Raw genomic sequence first — 18,821 nt, 5'->3', positions numbered from 1 at the left:
AACAAAAGCAAACTACTGGGACTACACCAAAATAAAATCTTCTGTGCAACAAAGGAAGCAATCAACAAAACTAAAAGACAACCTACTGAATGGGAGAATATATTTGCAAAGGACATATCCAGTAGAGAGTTAGTATCCAAAAAATATAAAGAACTTATACAACTCAACACCCAAAAAACAAATAGTCCAACTAAAAAATAGGCAGAGGACAGGAACAGACATTTCCCCAAAGAAGACATCCAGATGGTCAACAGACACACGAAAAAATGTTCGACATCACTCATCATCAGGGAAATGCAAATCAAAACTACAAGGAGATATCACCTCACACCTGTAAGAATGGCTAACTTTAAAAACACAAGAAACAACAGGTGTTGGTGAGGATGTGGAGAACAAGGAACACTTGTGCACTGTGGGTGGGAATGCAAACTGGTGCAGCCTCTGTGGAAGACAGTATGGAGGTTCCTCAAATAGTTAAACAGTTAAAAATAGAACTACCCTACAATCCAGTAATTGCACTACTGGGTATTTACCCAAAGAATACAAAAACACTAATGCAAAGGTTTACATGTACCCCCTATGTTTTAGGGGCATTATTTACAATAGCCAAATTATGGAAGTAGCCCAAGTGTTCGCCGATAGATGAATGGATAAGGAAGTGGTATATATATATATATATATATATATATATATATATATATATATATATATATACACACAATGGAATATATTATTCAGCCATCAAAAAGAATGAAACCTTGCCAATTGCAACAACATGGATGGATCTAGAGACTATAATACTAAGTGAAATAAGTCAGAGAAAGACAAATACCATATGATTTCAATTCTATGTGGAATTTAAGAAACAAATGAACAAAGGGAAAAAAAGAGAGAGAGAGAGAGACAAACCAAGAAACAGACTCTTAACTATAGAGAACAAGCTGATGGTTACCAGAGGGGAGGTGGGTGGGGGAATGGGTGAAATAGGTAGTGGGGATTAAGGAGCACACTTATCACCATGAGCACTGAGTCATGTATAGAATTGTTGAATCACTATATTGTACGCCTGAAACTAATATAACACTGTATGTTAACTATACTGGAATTAAAATGAAAAGCTTTAAAAAAAAGAGAGAGAAAGGGGGGTGATGAACTGGCTCACACATCTAGTGTATTTGTCAACCATTTCCGTGTAATTAACAACCATGCAAATTTCAAAAAAAAAAATACTGATGCCTGGGTCCCACCCCCAGACCACATAAATCAGAATCACTGGGGCTCTGGGGAAGGGGGGGCATTGGAGCCCAGGCATGGATATTTTTTTTTTAAAGATTTTATTTATTTATTCATGAGAGACAGAGAGAGAGAGAGAGAGAGAGAGAGAGAGAGAGAAGCAGAGGGAGAAGCAGGCTCCCCGCTGAGCAGGGAGCCCGATGCGGGACTCGATCCCAGGACCCTGGGATCATGACCTGAGCCGAAGGCAGACGCTTAACCATCTGAGCCACCCAGGCGCCCCGGCATGGATATTTTTAAAAAGCGCTCCAGATGGTTTCACTCATTTGTATCGGATTATTGGTCCCCTCGATGCACTGACACACATCAGGCTCATTCCTGCATCCACACTTCCCCCCACCCCTGCTTGGGAAGCCTTCTCCACCCCACATCTCTGCCTCTTGAGTTTCTATCATTTCCAAGCCTTAAATTAGATGCCCTCTCCTCCATGAGGACCTCCTCGTTCTACTCTTCTCTTTGATGATTCCCTGATGCCTACAGGGTAAAACCCGAACAGGCCTCATCACCCACTTCTGTTCCACCACACATTTATTCCCGGTGCTTCTACCATACCAATTTGCCCTTCCACAACCACACTTATGCCTAAGCCTTTGCATGTGCTCTCCCCAACCCCCAGCCTCAACAATGCCCTCAACAAACTCCTACTCACCCTTCAAGACTCAGTTCGGGCAGCACTCCTACAAAGCTCACTCTGAGCCCCTCTGCCAGTCTCCCCAAGACTCCTCTCTCTGCCCTCTGTTCCCTAGCACTTTAGATTTATTACTGGCACTCAGCACATTGTGTTAATTGTCTTGTATTTGCCTGGGTTGCCTGTGAGTCTGTTTCTTGAAAGCAAGAATTGTAATTTTTCCATCTCTCTTACTTCCCTGCAGCACAGACCTTGCATAAAGGAAGAACTTACAGAACGTTTGCTGAATGCTATTACTCTGTAGGGGGTTACTGGTATTCAGTGTGAAAACTGCTGGTCTCCCCTTCAAGTTAAAGCCCGATAACTGAACACAATAGTCTAAGCCTAGTATGAACAGCACTGAGGAAACTGGATTATTACCTCTTTCATTTTAGCCCATTTCTTTCCATAGAATCTAGGGCTAAGATCTCAATACCTTATTTACATCCCATTATCAAGCCAGGCTTTGAGGTCTAAGATCTTATTAATGTTAATAAGCCAGTCTTTGAGTACCGCCTCCTCAACCAACTCACTGCCTGATAAATTGCTTTGCCTAGGCGATGGTTCAAAGCCTCGGCTATACATTCAAAACCAGCTGGGGAGCTTTTCGACATCCTGCAGCTCAGGCCGCCCTGCAGGCCCATTACATTAGATCTGGGCGTGGGTCCCAGGCATCAGTGTTTTCTGAAGCTCCCAGGCAATCCCGAAGAGTGGCCAACAGTGAGAATCACTGGTAGATCTGAAGCTATACAGCTCCTTCCGTCGGCTCTGCCCTTTTATTTCTTCCTCCCCTGTCTACCTTTCCTTCCTATCCTCATCTCCACGCTCCTCTCCTCCCCCTCCCACTTGCTGCTCTCTGGTCGCTCACACTTGTCTTGCTGACACAACTCACATTATCAGCCGGATGGCAACGGGGTAGTGGAAAGTGCACTGAGCTAGGAATAGTAAGCCTGGGCCTCTGCCCCTTTGTGGTCCTGGGGCAAGTCCCTTCACTCTCTCCATCTTCGTTTCTTCTTGAGTCAAATGGGGATCATAACACTTGGTCTGCCTCCTCAGGAGGCGTATGTGAGGATCACAGGAAATAACGGACCCTGAAGTCCTTTGGGTGCTGGTGAGCACCATGTAAATATCGAGAATTCTAGAGCTTTGCTACCAACATGGGGGCCATACAGTGTTAACACTGCTGGCACAAAACAAGACTCTATTGTGTTTACAAAATACTATGAAACATTTATGGATGCATTCACATCAAGTTGGAGAACAAAACATGCATGAGCATGATGAACTCCAGATTCAGAATAATGGTAACTGGGGAAGGAAAGGGGATGTACCTGAAGGAATTGCAGAGGGGGGTTCAACTGCTTTGTTAATGCTCTCTGCTTAAAAAATCAAATCTGGGGGCACCTGGGTGGCTCAGTCAGTTAAGCGGTTGCCTTTGGCTCAGGTCGTGATCCTGGGGTCCTGGGATGGAGCCCCGCATCAGGCTCCCTGCTTAGCGGGGAGCCTACTTCTCCCTCTCCCTACCACTCCCCCCTGCTGTGTGCTCTCTCTCCCCCACAACTCTCTGTGTCAAATAAACAAACAATCTTTTAAAAAATCAAATCTGGGGGCACCTGGGGGCGCAGTCAGTTGAGCTTCTGACTCTTGGTTTCAGCTCAGGTCCTGATCTCAGGATCCTGGGATTGAGCCCCACGTTGGGCTCCACGCTCAGTGTGGAGTCTTCTTGAAATTCTCTCTCTTCCTCTCCCCCTCCCACTCATGTTGTCTCTCTCTCTAAAATAAATAAATAAAATATTTTAAAAAAATAAAACATAAATTAAAAATAAAAAATAAGATCTGAAGTAAACATGCTGAAACATGAAGATCTCATTAAACTGGGGATGTTTTTTATTAACATCTGCCTTTCTGCACACTTGAAAAGAAGATAATAAAATAACTATATCCAACATAAGTATCCAATATAAACATTTTAAAGCAAAATAAATAGGTGCACCTGGCTGGCTCTGTTGGAAGTCTGCAACTCTTGATCTCGGGGGTTGTGAGTTTAAGCCCCACGTTGGGTGCAGAGATTACTTAAAAATAAAGTCTTTTTAAAAATAAAATAAAGTGAAATAAATAAAAAGGGATTCTTATCATCTTGCCCTAGGTTCATTCTATTGTCCACCTTAGTATAGTGGCAGGAAAAGATAAATCTTGGAATTAACAGCCACTTCAAATCCTTTACATAAGATAGAAATGTATAAATTAGTAACTCCATAAATTTAGAAAAATGTGTCTGTGTCCTCTACCTGATTTTGGAGACATCAGTGAGGACATTTTTTGCATGCACTGTACCAAGTAACGAATGCTCAATTCTGCTGAAATAAACAAAAGGAATGGGAAAGAGAGACCCAGAAAGAGCCCGACAGGGGAAAGGGAAAGGGATGCAACAGGGGGCAAGAGGGGCTCAGTTACCTGAATGAAGTCACGCTCAAGCATCAGTGAGTACCTGGATGCATCACACTCTCCCCTGTTCCATCCTCACTGCTGTTTCTCCATGGAGGGGTTGAACACGCCCACTGGACTACCGCTATGGGCCCTGTAATCAGGTAACGTACATTCATTGTTCATGGCACTGTTTTGTTTTGTTTTTTAAGATTTTATTTATTTATTTGAGAGAGAGAGAATGAGAGAGAGAGCATGAGAGAGGGGAGGGTCAGAGGGAGAAGCAGACTCCCCGCCGAGCAGGGAGCCTGATGCGGGACTCGATCCCGGGACCCCAGGATCATGACCTGAGCCGAAGGCAGTCAATTAGCCAACTGAGCCACCCAGGCGCCCTGTTTTGTTTTGTTTTTTAAGACAGCTGCTTAGATGCTTCAGCTTTTTCAATAACCTTACACCTGGTCTGCTACCCTAGCAATTACTAGCTCAGCGCCTGGCACACAAGCCACAGCTTGCCTGGCTAGTACCTTCATTCTGTTTAGACAAAGGTGCCCTTCTGGGCAGACCACCCCTCCTGTTCACAGTGTGGCCAGCCTGTGGTTATTAGAAGAAGGCACCCCTCTCTCCTGGCTGATGCAGCCCTGCACAGCTGGGTGACCACAGAAAGGGTTAACTTTTAGATTCCTGTCCTCATTCCCTCAGTACAAGGTGTCCTGTACAGTAAATATGTGTGTGACCTCACTGGGTGGCCCTGCTGGCACATAAATACTAGTGATTTGGCCCCTGACTGTCCCTAAGACCTCAGACTTAATTATCCAACTCTCCCCAGCCCTGCCCTGATGTGCTGCATTCACTGTGTGTTCCTGCACCCCGGGTCTTTTCACTTGCTCTTCCCTCCAGATTGCTTTCCTTCCCAGACCTTGGCATATCTGGGTTCTCAGTTCACCAATAGAGTAAATTCCTTCTCCAGGTCTCCCAGGTCTTCAATATCGTCACTACCTGAAAGTCTTCTCTACGTGTTTGTTATCGGTTCCATCTCCCTTGAGAACTGCAGAAACTTTCCGCACAAACCCTCCATTCAAACACTCCCACTCCCCCTACCCCACATTAAAGGATTTGACGAAACTTTGACTTGGCTTCTAGCAGCCTAAGGCTGCAAGCTGAACCGGCCCAGCCCTTTTTTGAGTTCCTGTCTGAAAAAGCTCAGGACTGTCAAAAGAATTTCCCATTTGCTCTAGCCAGAACCTGATGGTGAGCCCATGACCCCCCTTTCTTAGAGCATTTGCTAAAAATGGCTTTCAACTGTGAATTCTTCCTTTCCCTTTGAGATGTATATGTATCTCCTACAACTCAGAAAGTGATTTCTTAAGGACCTGAGAGCCATTCCTTTGAAATGTAATCATAAGAAAGGCTAGGGCCTCTACCTCCCAGTCTCTGTGGAGGAGAGCATCCTAACTTCCTTAAGTGCCCACTAGCAGACACAGCAGGCCTAATTGCTTTTATGCAGACTAAACTTCTTACCCGATTTTTGTCATTTTTCACTTCCCTGACTCTACTTGAGCCCTTGCCCCCTCCTCCCTCACCCTCCCTTTAAAATAACCAGTCACGGGGCGCCTGGGTCCAACTCTTGTTTCGGGCTCAGGTCATGATCTCAGGGTCGGGAGACAGCCCCGTGTAGGGCTCCCCGCTCAGCAGGGAGTCTGCTTTCCCTCTCCCTCTGCCCCTCCCCTCCCGCCCCCCCCCCACGGAAATAAATAAATAAATCTCTAAAAAATGAAATAAAATACCCAGTCACTCCTGCACAAATTGGGACAGAGCTCAGCTCTTTCCCCTACTGACAGTAGTTACTGAATAAAATTTGTTTTCACTGCTTTAACTAATATCCAGTTTTGTTTGTTGTTGACACCCTCCACCTTCACCCTCCCTCAGAGACTCAAGGACAGGGACCATGTCCGTTTTGGTCACTGCTGAATCCTCAGTGCCTGCAAGAACACCTGGCCCAACACACATTGGCTGAATGAACAAATAAATGTTTGTTAAAATGTATGTAGTAAAAAGGCCCCAAGATTGAGAGACAGGAGAACTAGATTTTAGTCTCATCAGTTGTCTCGGTTAACTAATTTGTTACCTGAGTCAACTTGATTCAGCTTCTATCTACGTGACCTGGGCAGGATACAGAACCTCTCTGCCTCAGTTTCCTCCACTTCCTTCCTTCCAGAGTTGTTGGAAAGATTGAAATAAGGTGAGAGAAACACAAAAGTGTGAGAGCAGGTGCTCAGAAAATGATTTCCAATCTTCACCTTCTACTGGGTTTCTCTTATGTGATCTCACCCAGAGCAACATAAGCTTGTGCTCCTAAGAGTGCCCACTCTGGAGTCTGACTGCCTGTGAGGTCCTGCTTTGCTCTTTACTAGTTATGTGACTTTGCGAAGGGGCTTAACTTTCCAGGACTTACTTTCTTCATCTGTAAACTGGGGGTGATTGTAATACCTACCTCATAGGATTGTTGTGAGGATTAACAGAGTAAATACACTCACAACAGAGCCTGACCCAGCGTAATACAATGTCAGATGGTATGACTGGACCTCGGGATCCTCATTCATAAAAAGCATTGGGTTTTCAGGTCCCCGACGCCTCTGTAACTTTGCACCTGCAGCTGGAGAAGCCAATGGCTCTTTTCCCTTTCTGTACAAGGGTCTGGTATCAGAATCATTAATTTAGTCGCACACTGGGTTTCTGCGCACCTCCTTCAGGCTTCACTTCCTGATCAGTGGTCTGAGGTCACTCTCTGGGCGCTTGCCAGGCCCGTCTGGCGTCTTCCTCAGGCCCAGTGGCGGATGAGGAAGCAGGGGTTCTTCCCAGGCCACATAGGCGGCTCCATCGCAGGTCTTTCAACCCTGCCCCGCCCTCACGGAACCCCCCTTTTTTATTTAGAGTCCCCCAGGGTGTGGGGCGGGGTCCTGGAACTTCCTGGAAGACTAGGGGTGGGGTGCAGCGCAGTTACTGTCCAAATTTAGATTTTTCTGCCGGGGGGGCTGACCTGGGGGCGACCAGACTTGATGGGGTCCCTTCTAGGGCCTGGAGATGTAAGGACGGAATCCAGAGGTGTTTCCTCCGGGGTTTCACACACTCACTCCCTTCAGTCCTCTGGTTTCCGGTCTCCTTCAGGGGACTGCAAAGTGCAATCCAGGCGAAAAAAGCAACCCCGAGTGCCCTTCTACCTCCGAGGACTCTGCGCCAGCTTAAACCGCCCTTGGCGGCTGCACTTAACTCTTCCGCCGTCTGTGACTTGTCGCTGTCACACACCCCTTCGTCCAAATCCTCTAACAGCCGCCTACTATAGGCTAGTCTACGGTCCTCGCACTCAATAGCCCCGCCAGCTCCACAGGGTACTCCCCCAACTCCACTGGGAACTTGATTGAGCGGGATACGCATGCGCGGACAGCGCCTCCACCGAGTACAGCCCGACCCCTTGGGAAGGCCCGGTCGGAGGGCGGAGAGCACATGCGCGGATGCCGCGCGCCTCTCCAGCAGGCAAGGCGCTGCCAGACAGCGTGGCAGCGCCAAGCTGAACTGGTGCATCTCCTAGCCCCCTGACGCCCTTCTTCTTCTCCCTGGGTCTTGTCTTCCCACACTAATTCAGGTCTATAGGCCCCGTATTGGAGTCTTGGTGTGAATCCTTCCGTTTAGCTAGCAGTCCCTCTAATAAAATAAGTGACAAGGACAGTGAATCTAAGGTGACTTTGCTTAGAGGGGGTGCAGCCTGTAGGTCGCCATACAATCCTTGGTCCCAGAGCCGGCGTCTTTCCCCACCTGGAAGTCGCAGAAATAAAAAAGGAATTTGCCGCCTGCCCAAGCCCCTTCACCAGAACTTTTAGTTTCCCTCAGGCCTTCTGAGGGCCTGAGCCACCTTTGGGCTCCCTGTGATGACGAATCAGTGTCTCCTCACTGTGCCCCACACTCCCACCATTGGGATAGTCTCACATGACGCAAGTGGACTAAGATAGAAGGCACAGCAGTAGGGATGATCGTTACTACTCACTGACCACCTTTTATGGCAGACATAGTATGCTCAGATAAAGCAAATGAGTATTCATATTCCCATTTCACAGAAGAGGAAATTGAGGCTGGGAGACGAAGACAACCCGTGTCCCATGCGTGCCCCTTCAGTGGGTGCGTGGTCAAGACTTACTACAGACACTTCCTCTAAATCCTCCCACCCGGAATGGGCACCCCCACATTATGGGCCCCCCACTTCTGGGTGCTGCTGCCCCAACCAGGCTGACTCATCTCCCCCACAGTTATTTATTCTGTTCCAAGTCTTTATTAAACTCCACCAGTTGAGGAGGGGAGGGGATTATCAGAATCTTTCCCTAGTCCACGCAATTCGGGGGCTGGGGGAGTTGGAGAAATTAGTCAAACTGATGTAGGAAAGACGTTAGGGTTCGAAGCCTACAGCCAAGAAAGAATTCTTGAGACATCTTTGGTGCAAAAAGGTGATGTTATTATAGCATGGGGATAGGACCTGTGGGCAGAAAGAGCTGCACTGGTGTCATGAGAAATGGCCCATTTATATACTTTCAAGTTGGAAGGGGGTTGGGGATAGCATAAGTCTCTAAGGAATTTTGGAAGCCAGGTTTTCAGGACCTTGAGGGGAGCTAGCTATTGTTAGGAAAAGGTCATTTATTACCGTCTAATAAAACCATAGTCATGAGACCCTTCAGATGTATATCGGTGGGCCATATGCTTGGGGGATGATTGCCAACATGTATCTTGGGGGAGGGTGGGTTAGAGATAAAGGAAGTTTCCAAAAGAATTTTTATTAAAGTAAGCTTACAGGATCCTGGCGCGGGGGCGGGGGGGGGGGGGAGGTGGAGGGAGGGTCCGGCTAGATTGCCTTTTTCCCTTAACAAAGTGTCAACATTGAGGCAGTTGAGTCCCTAGAGGAGTGTCACTCTACCTGTTTCAGGGACTTGTCAATGGGCTGTGGGTAGTAAGGAAATTTAATAATTTTTCTTCTGCCTTTGTTTCCCACATCAAAACTCCCAGGCTGGAGAGCTAGGAGGCCCAGAGAGGGCCAAGCCCCGTGTGTGCCTCTGCCCATGAGGGTGGGGGCTTCTGCTCTGCCTCCATTAGGAGGAGAGGTGGTGTGGCACCCCTTGAGGGAGAAGAATGGTCTCGCCCACGTTGCCAGAGCCTCCCTTCTCTGGTTCCTGCCCCCTGCCGCCTGGCTCTACTTCTCCTCTGGTGCCGACTGGCTCCTTGTTTCTAGCCTCTTCATTCCTACCTGCTTGCTTCTCTGCCTTTCCTTCCACATCCTCTTTCCTTCCTCCCCCACCTCCTCCCTTGCTCCCGTCCTCTTTGCCTTCCTTGACCTCCATATAGCCAGAATAGGGGTAGTCTTCCACCCACTCCTTTTCTCCCTCTAAAAGAACCCTGAACTGGTCCTATAATGGCTATAATGGCTTCTCTAAGCCTGCAGATGACTTCTGGCTTTCTAGCTTGTCTGCTGGGTGGATGTGTAAACCTTGAGATAATGCTTCCAAAGCTGTGAAGGGACGGTGGATATAAGTGAAACTGATACTGTGTACTGATCATAACACTTAATGATTCTGTAAAAATTAATAAAAGGAAACCCCATTTAGAATGGATTTCGGGGGGCGCTTGGGTGGCTCAGGCGTTGGGCGTCTGCCTTCGGCTCGGGTCGTGATCCCGGGGTCCTGGTATCAAGCCCCACTTGGGCTCCCTGCTCAGCGGGAGGCCTGCTTCCCCCTTTCCTGCTCCCACTGCCTGTGTTCCTGCTCTCGCTGTGTGTGTGTCTCTCTCTCTGTCAATTAAATAAAAAAAAAAAAAAAAAAAGAATGGATTTCGGAGGCTGGCAGGGGGAACTCTCACCCTAGCACTAGTTATCAATTGCAGAACCAAAAGGAGGAAACACACTTTGCAAGTCCATACTACTTTACTGACCCAGTGGAAGGAAGGAAAATTGCTTCCTACTCTGCCAACAGCCCAGCCAGTGAGAGACAGTGACAACTCAGCCAATGAGAAGCCACTATACTTCTAACTCTCAGTTTACTCCAATAGACTTTTAATTTATAACAGCTCTTCCCAACATTCACCCCACCCCCTTCTTTTCCTCTACAAGAGTTTCAGTCCTTTGTTTTCCAGACTTGCCTATGGTTTTGTCTTAGCTTGTAATTCTCAGCTATTCCTTAAGAAATCCATTTTTTTGTTGGTAAAATAACTGAGAGTTTTATTTGTTTAAAGATTTTATTTATTCTTATTTTAGAGAGAGAGCACCAGCAGCGGGGGGAGAGGGATAAGCAGACTCTGCACAGAGTGCTGAGCTGACCCGGGTCTCTATCTTGAGATAACTACTGGAGCTGAAACCAAGAGTTGTGGGCTCAGCCGACTGAGACACCCAGGCACCCCCTGAGAGTTTTATTTTTAAGTTTAACATTACTTGGTGGCCCCAAAGGGTATCCAGAGAAGACACACCCTCCCTGCCACAACTCCAAGGCTGGTGAACAAATAGGTATCTATACGCACAGAGCCCATTGGGCTCACTGCTTTCTTGCAGACCTGAGGTTTTGAAAGTAAGTTTTCTCCTGGTTTGCTAGCTGGATGCTTTGTGTCTGAGCTCTCCAGAATTTATTCAGGATCTATTTAAGGCCTTGTTTGTTTGTTGTTGTTTTTAACTCTCTGGCAGTACTCATTTGTCCTGGTGGAACTGTGCTGACCTTTAGTCTCAATACTGTTTGGAACCAGACTGTTCCTGTTGGAACTGGTGCCAGTTTGAAATGTGTAGGACTTTGGACAAACTCTATTTTGGGATGGGACTGTTCTGGTTGGAACTGTTTTTTTTTTTTTTTTGGAACTGTGCTGGCCTTTGGTCCAATTCCTCTGGAACTGGGCCTTTCCTACTGGAATTGTGCTGACCTTTGGCCTGATCCTTCTGGAACCAGGCTGTACCTCTCAAAAGTGTACTGTTGAGGAATTGTCTCTTTGCTCTAGAGAAAAACCTCTAAGAAATGGGATTCCAGTTATCAAAATGCTTTGAGAGCACTCCTCCCTACTGAGACTCTGGCTGGTTTTATGTTTAAAAACTATGGTTCCTCCACATGCACGTTCATAAGTCAGTGGACTGACTTAACTAAAGAAATTTAAAACTTTAATGAACATTATCTTGAGCTTTTGATCTCCCCAAACTTGCTTCCTCAATTAAATCAGAAAGCTGCAGTTCCTAAAAAGAAATAAATTTCTTTAAAGGGCAAAAAGGAGGAAAAGAAGAAGCGGAATGCCTATTTTAAGTGGTACCTGAGGCTTCCAGATGTTTTCAGGATTCTAAGTTTGTCTCTGCAAAGGACTATTTCTAAATTAACTGAGGAAAACCATTGAAAGAAGCCAAAATGGCTTCCAAGGTCTCTTTTTCCCTTCCCCCATTTTCTTTGATACCTGCAGATACATGGTGGCCACCTCATGCTCAGGCCCTGCATCTGGCTCCATTTTCCTCTATTCTGTCTGCTGAACTTTCCTTTTCCTCTGAATCTTTCCCCTCTTACTCCTCTCTTGAACCTATTGAAACTTACCTTTTCAAAGTTAAGTCTTCTGAGGATCTAAATAAACCTCCAGTTATGTTGCCTGGATTAAGTCCAAATTGTGAGCCATAAAGAATTTCCTAAAGTGACTGAGGACATGCATAAGTTTGCCAAAGAATTTAACATAGCTATTCAAACTTATCAGCCTGGTTTGTCAGGTTTCTTTCTTTTTTTTTTTAAAAGATTTTTTATTTATTTATTTGAGAGAGAATGAGAGATAGAGAGCACGAGAGGGAAGAGGGTCAGAGGGAGAAGCAGACTCCCCGCTGAGCAGGGAGCCCAATGTGGGACTCGATCCCGGGACTCCAGGATCATGACCTGAGCCGAAGGCAGTTGCCCAACCAACTGAGCCACCCAGGCGCCCTGGTTTGTCAGGTTTCTATCAATAGTCCACATGTTTGTTGGTGAGGACCAAGCCAAACATTGGATGAAACTAGCCACAATGGGTCATCCCGAAGGGGATTTAGAGAAACAAACCATTAAATTTTGTCAAGATGCTAGAACACTTGCTGGAAATCTCCACTGAGCAATTACAGTAACTTTTCCCAAGTACACTGATTGGAACAAAATTCAGCCTTGTATACAAAAGCTTGAAACTGTTCATGACTATTACAATGAATTCCAAATTGTCTTTTAAGAATATTCTGGTCTGGGTGCCTGGGTGGCTCAGATGGTTAAGCGTCTGCCTTCGGCTCGGGTCATGATCCCAGAGTCCTGGGATCGAGTCCCGCATCGGGCTCCTTGCTCCTCGGGAGCCTGCTTCTCCCTCTGCCTCTCTCTCTCTCTCTCTCTCTCTCTCTCTGTCTGTCTCTCATGAATAAATAAAAATCTTTAAAAAAAAAAAAAGAATATTCTGGTCTGGGCACCTGAGAGGCTTGTTAGTTAAATGTCTGCCTTTGGCTCAGATCATAATCCCAGGGGCCTGGGATCAAGTTCTGAGTCCAGCTCTCTGCTCTGCAGGCAGTCTGCTTCTCCCTCTGCCCCTTCTCCCACTCGTTCTCTCTCTCACTCTCTCTCAAATAAATAAAATCTTTTTTTTAAATTTATTTTACTTATTTTATTTTTTTAAAGATTTTATTTATTTATTTGACAGAGAGGGACACAGCGAGAGAGGGAACACAAGCAGGGGAACTGGGAGAGGGAGAAGCAGGCTTCCCACGGAGCAGGGAGCCCGATGCGGGGCTCAATCCTAGGACCCTGGGACCATGAACTGAGCCCAAGGCAGATGCTTAACGCCTGAGCCACTCAGGTGCCCCAAAATCTTTTTTTTTTTTTTAAGAATATTCTGGTCTTCCTTTATATGTTGAATCCACTGGGTGGCATTTAACTCTAAGTTTATTAACAGGCTGAACTGGGCTCTTTCTCTTTTAGTTAAAAGGACCAGGACAGAATGGGAAACTGTGTACTCCAGATTTAGTTAATATGGCAAACCAACTTGCTTGCATCCTAGGTGAGTCACCTAAAAGAAAGACTGCTACGATTCTCAATTTTCAGCTCTGGCAAATGAAGGTCCCTAAACAAAACCAAAAACTTTCGAGTTTCTGTTATTATTGCAAAGAGCCAGACATTCAAGATAATGTTCTTATTAAAAAGAAAGATTGTTACAGTCGCCTGGGTGGCTCAGTCGTTAAGCGTCTGCCTTCGGCTCAGGTCGTGATCCCAGGGTCCTGGGATGGAGCCCCGCATTGGGCTCCCTGCTCAGCGGGGAGCCTGCTTCTCCCTCTCCCACTCCCCCTGCTTCTGTTCCCTCTCTCACTATGTCTCTCTCTGTCGAATAAATAAATAAAATCTTTTTTTAAAAAAAGAAAGATTGTTACAACTTTAAGTGCTCCAGGCACCTTCTGTCCTCCACCTTCTGTCAGTCTTTCCAATGTCTTCCTAATTCCCAGTGACTGGGGCTCTGAGGAACTACAAGGCTCATCTCAATCTCCACTCTTAATTGGCCTAGAGAAACCATTCTCCAGATTGGGACTGAATCTTTGTCCTTATTGACACCAGAGCTATAGCCTTGTTGCTCAATCCCACTGCTATAAATGCAGCCCCTGCCTTGGAGTCCTAAAACAGTTCAAATAGTGGAGATCTCTAGTAAACTTCAACAGGTTCCTGTCTCTGAACCTAATCCCTTTTGTCTAGGTCCTTTAAGAGCTACTTAATCCTTTTTTTCCTTCGTTACTCTGCCCCTATTCATTTATTGGGGTGATATTTCTTAGAATAGTATCATGCCAGCATTTCTCCCAATTGGGGGGAAATAATTCTAGAATTTGACAGTAGTAATCAAAATAGCCAATTTGGGGAATTAAATGATTGTTTGACATCTTTTATTTGTTCTGTCTCTGTTGCCACTATAGGTGAGCCCAGGGACACTGATCATTTGTTCCTATTGGATCAGCTACCATCCTCTTTATAGGCAAAAGTCTCAACTGATCTTGGCGGAATCCACACTGCACCTCCCATCAAGATTCAAATAGATCCCTCAAAACCTCTTTCCATCATTAATACCCTATAAATAAAGAAGCCCTTCAGGGCATCAAGCCCATAATAGAAGATTACAAGGCTCAGGGCCTCATTATCCCCTGCACTAGTTCCTGTAACACTCCTATTTTACCTGTGAGAAAACCCAATGGCCAAGGTTGGAGGTTTATTCAGTACCTCTGAACAATAAATAATACTGTTATCCCTCAGCACCCTGTTGTTCCTAACCCCTATGTGCTGTTAACATCCATTCCCACTGAAAGCAAATTTTTTGCTGTAACTGATCTATCATTGCATTTTTAGTATTCCAGATGATAAGGATAGCCAATATCTTTTTGCCTTCACTCGGGAGGAATGGCAATACACCTTGATAGGTGTACACCTGTCCCAGGGTTTTACAGAGAGTCCTTACTTTTCACAAACTTTAAAAGCCCATTTGGATGATATAATGTTTTCTGCAGGCTCTACCTTGTTATAATACATAGATGATTTGCCTCTCTGCTCCCTTACTCAAACCTCTACACAGGGGACAGCATCCACCTGTTAACACTTTTGGCCTTGGACCCCGCCAGAGCCACCTCTGCCAGCAACATGTCTGGCAATTCAGGTCTGTGGGGCCAGCCAGTCTGTGGGGCCAGCCAGTCTGTGTCTGCTCATCTTGAGTCTATGCATCATCTAAAAAGGACTCATTTCACACAACTTCCCTGAGGGTTAATGAGCTTTCATTCTAGTCCATTCCCGAGGGTCAATCTAAATATGTGGGGGAGCCAAGGACCCAACTTGATGAAAGCATCTCACACCTCCAACATTACTGTGAGCCATATACAAGTTGGTGTCAGGAAATGCACTCACAAACTAAGCCCAAGATGCTGAGCTTGGTTCAATAGGGGTTAGGTAGCTATGAATATCTCCAAAATGTACCTCCTGGATTTTTTCCCAAGACTTGGTGTTATTGGTTTTGCTGGCATTGTTGGACTTCTTTTGGCTAGAGGTTCAAAAATAAGGAAGCTGGTGTATCCACCTGGGTTCATGGGAGTAGCTGCCTCTGTTTATTATCCACAACAAGCCATCGTATTTGTCCAGGTCAGTAGGGAGAAATTATATGCCTGGGGTTTACGAGGATACATAGTCGTAGATTTGTGGAAGAAGAACTTTCAAAAGCCAGGAAGTGTGAAGAATTCACCTGGAAATTAGTAGAATGCTCCATGCTCTGCTCATTTTTTTTTCACGGGGCCTAATGCGGGGCTTGAACTCATGACCCTGAGATCAAGACCTGAGCTGAGATCAAGACTTGGATGCCCATGGGACACCTGGGTGGCTCAGTTGGTTAAGTGTCTGCCTTCAGCTCAGGTCATGATCCCGGGGTCCTGGGATCGAGTCCCGTATCAGGCTCCTTGCTCAGTGGGAAGTCTGCTTCTCCCTCTGCCTGCCGCATCCCCTGCTTGTGCTCTCTCTCTCTCTCTCTAATAAATAAATAAAAATCTTAAAAAAAAGAAAAAGAGTCAGACGCCTGACCACTTGAGTCGTCCAGGCATCCCTGCTGTGCCCATTTTAGTCAGTTACAGGTAAATATTGGAAACTCCATGCAGTAAACCAATATTTCTACAGAAAAATGGCAGAGAAGTCAGTACTGAATGTAGTAAATTGGCTTTCTTCTTCACGAAAAACTATACTAGGCTTCTTTGTTATCTTGGGTAATGCCATACTACAAGTGGACTATTCGAAAATCCTTTCACCTAGAGATAATGTCCAGCCTTAGAATCCCTCCTTCTCATGTTGCTATTTATGTACATAATTAAAATTCCAAGGTTAAAAAAAAAAACCAACTTTTGGCCTTAAAGGGACATAAAGTCTCCAAAGAAAAATTAGTTTGTTCAAGCTCAGGTTAGATAGGCATCTGATCTCAGAGTAAGGGCTACAACTGGACCCAGGTGAAACCCCTCATGACTGCTTGACATTGACAGATTACCTTTTGACTCTCCGTGACACTACAGGAAACTCATGACCAATGCAGATTTTTCATGGTTTACTGATGGTTCTTACTTAAAGGATAAAAATGGTAAATATTGTGCTAGGTATGCTACTGCATATTTCCTTTTCAAAGTCATTGAAATAGCACCTTTACATTTTGGTTACTTCAGCCCAATAGGCTGAATTATACTCTCACAAGAGTTTTTACCTTAGCCAAAGGTAAAACTGCAAACATTTATACTGATAGTTGGTATGCCTTTGGGGTAGCTTGTGACTTTGGAATGTTATGTAAACAATGAGACTGCCTTACCTCCAATAGGGATGAACTTAAAAATGGCTTCTATGCCCCAAATTTATTAGATTGCCATACTTTTGCGGGTGGCTCTAGCTGTTGTTAAGGTTCCTGGGCATTCCAGACTTGACTTTCTGGAAGCCAAAGTAAACCACCTCACTGACATTTCCTCCAAAATTGCTACTCTCAAGGAAACCAGTAGCCAAACCTCTGGTCTAAGGGGATATTCTGCCATATGATTTTGGAAAAATTGACCGAGAGACACCCAAGAATTTGCCGCAGAAAGGAAAAAACATTAGAAATCTAGTAATTGTTGGCTTGATAAAAAAGAGAGAACTCTGGTTTGTGCCAAACAACAATCCAGCCCTACCAGAAATTCTAAAATTTCCACTGTATATGCATCAAACCATTGGTCTTTTGAGGAAACGATGGCATTCATGAACCAGTATTGGTGGGAAAAGTTTAATAGGTCTGAAGAAAGTGCCTCTTTCATCTGTCCCACCTGTCCAAAGTATAATTCAGGGAAAGTTGAGTCCCTCCCCTCAACTCCACGCGCAAGGTCGTATCCCGGAAGTGAAGGGGCCATGTTGGTGGGTGACCCCGGGAGAGGTACCTGGCGAAAGGCAAATCCCAAGGAGTTGTAGCGTCCAGTCCGTGGCTTGACGCCCAGCCCCTGCCTGTCCCCCATACCTCAGCAGAGCTGAGAGGCAGTGCTCAGTCTCTACTGGGCCCTGCTGCGCCAGGGTCTAGAGATTCGCTACACTGATGGAGACTTCTATCTTGCCTCCATCTCCCGTGAGCGAGAGCAGGCTCTGGTGAGCGCAAAGGCAAGAAGGATGACAATGGCATTGGCACAGCCATTGATTTTGTGCTCTCCAAGTGACCGGCTGGTGCTGGGGGTGGGTGGAGCAGCCATGTTGGCAGTTAAGCAGATGTACAATAGGGCAATCAGTACCCCTAAGCCCCACCCGCCTAAGCCATTGGGGGTAGGGGAAGGAGCTGGGAAGAATGGAACTGGATGGGCTTCCCCCCCCCCCGCCCCGTTGCTGAATAAGGACAGGAAGACAGGCCTGAGCCCGTACCTGCAGACCCTTCCCACAGACTCCTCGGCCTTTGACATGGATACATTCTTCCTGCCCTGGCCCAAGCCATTGGCCAGGAAGGGCCAGGTAGACTTGAAGAAGTCACGACTCTGCATGTCCCTGGAGGAGAAGCTTCTTAATGTGATCCGACCAGCACCACCCCCAGAAGCCCTGACTTTGGAAGTGCAGTATGAGCATGACAAGGATCTTGTCATTGACTTCCTGCTATCAGGGACTCTTGGCGACACCGTCTTGGTAGCCAGACCACACCAGCTGGCACAGTATGGCAACCTATGGTGGCTGAGCCAGGGTCCTGCAGAGACGGCACACCTACGGGCTTTGGACCAGGACGATTTAGGCTGCCAGTGTCTGTGCCTCAAGATCCTCAAGGCCATATGCAAGTCCACTCCAGCTCTGGGCCACCTCACTGCCCGCCAGCTCACCAACGTCATCCTCCCCTTGGCCCAGGAGGAGGCTGACTGGTCTCCAGATATGCTGGCCAACCGATTCTTATAGGCACTGAGGGGACTCATCAGCTACTTGGAGGCCGGAGTCCTGCCCAGTGCCCTAAATCCCAAGGTGAACTTATTTGCAGAGCTCACTCCTGAAGGTATAGATGAACTGGGATATACTCTCTATTGCTCATTATCTGAGCCAGAGGTGCTGCTGCAGACAGGGCAGGTGAAGGTGGTCAGACCCTGGCTTCTCTGTTAGAAACATGTGGTTGCATAGTTGGTGCCTCACAGGGTCTCTAGGTGCCTCCTATCTTGCTGGTCATTGCCCCAGTCACTTCATGCTGATCAGAATGCCATCTCCTTGTCTCCTATTTTCTCACCCAACCTTCTATTTTTGTTACCAAACACTGTGCTCCTACTCCTCCCCTCCCTCTTGCTCCAGGCTAATATTTCTGGAATGAATAGAGAAGGTGGAACACTGGCCTGAGCTGGTGTTTTCCATGGTGGTCCAGGTTTTCTGTTCCTGTCTGCCCTGCCCTTTGGCCTGTTTCTTTCCAGTGTCTTCTCTGT

The 18,821-nt window shown here is 46.3% G+C and overlaps 2 pseudogenes; both read left to right on the top strand.

Moving 5' to 3' along the window:
* Positions 1-15,042: 15,042 nt before the first annotated feature.
* On the top strand, positions 15,043-15,645 carry LOC114200647 (MICOS complex subunit MIC26 pseudogene; annotated as a pseudogene).
* A 1,653-nt stretch (positions 15,646-17,298) lies between these two features.
* Positions 17,299-18,510, top strand: LOC114200646 (mitochondrial dynamics protein MID51 pseudogene; annotated as a pseudogene).
* The last annotated feature ends 311 nt before the right edge of the window (positions 18,511-18,821 follow it).

Source organism: Eumetopias jubatus, unplaced genomic scaffold, assembly GCF_037043125.1.
Source record: "Eumetopias jubatus isolate StellerSeaLion01/CBP00866 unplaced genomic scaffold, mEumJub1_p1.0 scaffold_11, whole genome shotgun sequence".
Lineage (NCBI taxonomy): Eukaryota > Metazoa > Chordata > Mammalia > Carnivora > Otariidae > Eumetopias > Eumetopias jubatus.
The sequence above is the reverse complement of the archived record's forward strand: the minus strand, read 5'-3'. Positions and strand labels throughout refer to the sequence as shown.